Raw genomic sequence first — 5,451 nt, forward strand, 5'->3', positions numbered from 1 at the left:
TACAAACAAACGCACACCAACGTAGCTGGCAAGCAGCTGGCGCTACAAATTGTGAAAATAACTATTATTTTCGGTCCCTGTTACAAACATAATATTAAAAGTTATAAAAACAAATTTGACGAAAGTTGTAGATAACGCAATCGTCACACTCTGGACGCCTGTGATTCAAATTGAAGAGCACAATCGATAGTTTCTGCAATTATACTTTTATAATGTGAGCAAAACTAGTATGTACCAGTAATCAGTGATGGGCAAAATTGTATTTACTAAGTATTAAGTATTAAGTACAAAAGTATTTAGATATTTGTGTTGTGTTAACTGCCAAAGTACTATTTACTGAAGTGTTTTGGGTGCTACTAAATACCAAATGTGGTAGTATTTACTTATTTTCACCGCGCTAAATACTTAGTCTAAAAGTATTAAGTTAGTTTCACCTAACGAAACACCGCGTACAGAAGAACTTTGAAACTTAGGCTTCACTAACTACCGCGTAGCAAAATATTTAGTGACTTGGGCCTCCCTAAATACCGCGAACAAAAGTATTTAGTGACTTTGTCTTCATTACACACCGCGAACAAAAGTATTTAGAGACTTTGTCTTAAAGCATAGACAGACGGCAACGTTGATCCGGATTAACGCCGCAATTGATCTGATTAAAATTGTGCCTTGACAGACGGCAGTACTGCGGATTAACGAGCCACGAGGTCGTAGGTTCGAATTCCACGGCCAGTAGAATATTCATTTAATTTTTTTTATTGATTCAATTATAACTTATATATTTTTTTAAGTTGTTTTTGACTTTTTTAGTAAAATTAAACTCTAAAAATTTAAATTAATAATAAAATAAAAAATGTGAAATAAAATAAAACAAACGAAAATAAAATAAAAAACAATTAAATATATAAATCAAATAAAATTTTGAAAAATAAAAGAAATATTAAAAACAAATTTTTTTTGGCAATCGAACCTGGGACCTACGGGCTTGTAGTATGCAGGCAGTGTGTCCAGATTGTGAAAAAAGCGCAACTTCTGAAAAAAAATCGCCAAAAATCGCCAATTTTTTTCTAATAAAATTCATGAAATCGATTTAACAAATATTTTATTTTAAAAATTAGATCTTGTTATAATATAGTTTTTAAAACCAAATACGAATATAATACCTTCAGAGGGTAATAATAAATAACACAAATCACTTTTATAATAGAAATGTACAGACATTTTTTTTTTTAAATACGCATACTTTTAAAAAATACTTATTTGAACACATTTTGCAATAGTACTGCGCAATTATTAAACTTATTATAACTCATTAATTGATTAATCGCACAATCCGCTTTTAAGCGCTCGGCGCTAAAAATAAAATAAAAACCTATAAGGCGAGATCAGCTATTTCTACAATTTTTTCAAAATCACCTATAGTGTATATAACACTTTATTCGAACTATTGAATTAAGGCTTTCCAACCTCATCCTATTTCGAATCTTAGTTTTTGCTGAATTCATTACGGAAAAAACGCGCTCAACAAAAGCATGTGAGTGCAGCAAGTATAATAATATGTATTCACTTATATTTCCAAACCTTTTATTGCCTGTTGCGGTTTTCACTCGGTCGGATGGTATGGTTCTAAAAAATTTGTCCCATGGGAAAATTAAAGATTTAGATATTCAGTTTCCGCTGCTTTTCTTTCCTTCAAAGTCAACTAGTGAATTGGCAGGTCCCTGAAACTCGCCCTCTTGTGATACACACACTTTTCTGGTGAAAAAATCAAAGCTTTTTTAAAAGTATTTAATCGTAGGTAATCGTTTCAAAAGTTCTTCGATTAGGGTGATTAAAAATTTTTGACAGTTTTTAATATGCTTATTAAGTCAAGTTTATCACGCAGTTCATTAGCCTCTTCTGTAAAATTATCGTGGACAACTAAGTTTTGTATATTTTTATAATTGGAAAAATTTTTATTTGAATGGAAAAATCGCCAAAAATCGCCAATGGCGACTTCCTAAACTTGTACGCACAAATAGCCAAAAAATAGCCAAATTGGCGCGAAATCGCCAAATCTGGACACTCTGTATGCAGCTGTTGTTGTTGTTGTTGTAGCGGCTACAACAACCCCGCCCAGATCGGTTGGTATCTCAGTCGTTGTCGTCAAGTTCCACTAACGGCAGCCCTAGGAAGCGTGCAGCTTCTATTGGGTTGGTCCACAAGGACAAAGCCGTTAGGGTTGTCGGGTTTTCCGGGCATGCGAAGAGATGTTTCGAGTCATGTGGGGTCTCTACGCATGCCGGACACTCATTTGGCACATCCTCATTCAATCTACTCAGGTAGGAGTTTAACCTGCTGCAGTAGCCTGAGCGGAGTTGGGCTATTGTCGTTCGTGTCTCCCGAGGCAGATGAAGCTCCGTCTCGTTTATGTCCGGGGGCGGTATACCTAGAACGGCATTCACAGGTCTAGAGTCTACATAACTCGAGACTGACTCCCTGTGAATGCCGTTCAGGGCCAGTCGGTAAGCTGACGGGTCCAGAGGTTGCTTGATGAACCTCTGCACTTCGTCCGTCAGTTCATATAGATGCCTCCTGACGTGCCTAGGCGAGGGCTCCTCTGCAAGCAGCTGTCTGTTTGGGTGGCCACTTCTGTGGCTCCCGATCAGGAACTGCTTGCAGAGCATTATGTTGTGCTCCTTTATGGGGAGCATTTGTGCCTCGTCGTGGAGATGATGTTCGGGCGACATCAGGAGGCATCCTGTCGCTGTCCTGAGTGCGGTGTTTTGTATAGTCTGAAGCTTCGTCCACTGCGTCCTACTAGTCACCGGCGATTACACTGGCGCTGCGTAGTTTAAAACCGGCCGGTCTATTGCCTTGTATGTTGCCAGCAACGTTTCTTTGTCTTTGCCCCAAGTACTGCCGGCTAGCGACTTGAGGACTTTGTTGCGGCTCTGTACTTTATTGACAATAGCGGTTGCGTGCGCAGAGAAGTAGAGCAGGCTGTCTAATGTTACTCCGAGTATTTTGGGGTTATTCACCGTCGGAATTGGTGTGTCATCGACGTGAATTCCCAGCGGTAGCCTGACCTCCTTCGTCCAGGTTGTGAACAGGGTCGCAGAGGATTTGGTAGGGGAGAGGGCTAGACACTGCAGTGAGGAAGCGAGAAAGTTCGGAGAGATACCCGTTTACTTTCGAACACAGGTCATCAATTCCATTCCCAGTCGCCATGATCGAGCAATCGTCGGCGTAAGAGACAATCGAGACTCCCTCTGGTGGTTGAGGGAGCTTTGAAATGTAAAAGTTAAACAGTAGCGGGGAAAGGACACCACCCTGTGGAACCCCCTGTTTTTTTTTCTGAGTTTACTCGATTTGTCTCTAAACATTACCGACGAGTGTCAACCACTCAGATAATTTGCCGACCACCGTTTGAGCCTCTGTGGGAGAGAGGAAGCCTCTATATCTTCTAGTAGCGGGGAATGGCAGCCGGTGTCAAACGCCTTTGACAAGTCCAACGCTACTAGAATCGTTCTCTCACAGGGACGGTTTCGGTTAAGGCCACGAGTTATCTGAGTGTTTATGGCGTTAAGTGCTGTTGTTGTACTGTGCACTTTACGGAAACCATGCTGATGCTTCGCTGGGGTCAAGTGGTTTGTGAAATACGGGAGTAGCAAGGCCTCGAGTGTCTTCGCTATCGGACGATAAGAATTTCCTATGTTGGCAGGTTTCCCCGGTTTGAGCAGTGGGACCACTCTCCCCACCTTCCAGATGTCTGGGATGATGAGGGTGGCCATAGACAAATTGGGGACCTCCGTTAGGTACGCTACCCCCGCAGGACCCAAATTTTTCAGCATCAGCATGCATATTCCGTCGGGACCCATGGCTTTGGAGGCTTTCGTCTTCCCGATGGCCACCTGAACTTCACCGCAAGTGAAAGCAAGGGGGGCACAGGTTGTTGGCAGTTTGTGTAGCCTTCTGGTCACTCGACGCTTGGCTTTGTCCACCGGAGGATGCAGTATGAACTGCCGGCTAAAATAGCTCGCGTAGCGCTCCGGGTCCGACGAAGCATGGTCGCCGAAAGAAATTTTGACTCTGTCGTCGTGCTTCGTCGGATTGGACAGTGACCTCACGGTTGACCAAAGCTTACTCACACCAGAGGTGAAGTTACAGGTCTTCATATGCTCCTCCCACTTCTTCCGCTTGTGTACGTTTTCTAGTTGCCGAATCTCCGCGTTGAGATCCCTGATACGGGGATCTCCGGGATCGGCCTGACGAAGGCTATCACGCTCATCGGCTAGAATAGCCGCTTCGGCAGGGAAGTTTGGACGTGGGTTCGTTATACATCCTGCCGGTATAAAGCGAGCTGCAGCAGCGGTGACAGCCCTGCTGAACTTACGTTCACCGAGATGGACGTCGGTTGGTGTGGGAAGCGCAGTGAAGGTGTTTTCAGTAAACTCCGCGTAACCTTTCCAATCAGCTTTAGAGAAGTTGATATAGGACCGGTGTTTGGCGGAGGCAAAGTCGGTTGGTTTATCTATAGAGATGACTATGGGTAGGTGGTCTGATGCTAAAGTCAGCATAGGTCGCCATGTTATGCTGTTTATCAGACCAGCGCGGACTATGGTGATGTCTGGCGAGCTGCTGCAGTCACCCATAATCCTGGAGGGTGCGTCGTTGTTCATTGTGCAGAATGTCGAATCGTCTATCTGCTCAGCCAAGTCTGTTCCCCTACGATCGTTTGACAGGCTTGAGTGATAAAGATCGTGGTGCGCATTAAAGTCACCTACTACCATACGGTTTTCACCTCTGAGGAGCGCACCTATATCTGGGTGATATCCTGCCGGGCAGCAGGTGACGGGGTATGTATATGTTAAATATTTCGAGCTCAACATCGCCTGACCGGATAGCAATGCCTAGACATTCTAGGGTGGTATCAATGCGGTCGATGTCTGCTTCGATAAGATGATACTGCACGGTGTGGTGCGTGATGGACGCTAAGCACCCACCATTATCTCGCTCGCGATCTCGACGGTGCACTTTGTACCCGGCACAATTCAACAATGTTGAATTGCTGTGCAACTTCGTCTCTTGGACCGCAGCTATCAATATACCAGCCGACACATGAAGACGGTTATCTCCTCATTCTTGCTCTGTAGCCCGTTGCAGTTGAATTGAAGGAGCTTCATGTCGTTCGGGAGACGTGTCGTGATGTGTATGTTCTTACCGCCGTTGGCTATGTGCGCTGTTGTGATGGTTGCCGCCCAGTGGTGGTGGCGGGAGGCGTCGCAGTTGACGTCAGACCTGAGCATGCCCTAAAGTGGCACCATCCAAGGCAGGTGTTCCACTTGACTGACCGTGCAGATTGTAGGAGGAACCAGGAGTTGTTGGCGGCGGCGTGTGGGTAGTGGTGCGGTTGTGTGTGTTATGTGGTCTGTCATGGCTGTGGTATGGTCTGTGGTGTTATTATGTTGTTGT

Source organism: Rhagoletis pomonella, unplaced genomic scaffold (genome assembly GCF_013731165.1).
Source record: "Rhagoletis pomonella isolate Grant_MI unplaced genomic scaffold, Rhpom_1.0 Rhpom_scaffold_00003, whole genome shotgun sequence".
Taxonomy (NCBI): domain Eukaryota; kingdom Metazoa; phylum Arthropoda; class Insecta; order Diptera; family Tephritidae; genus Rhagoletis; species Rhagoletis pomonella.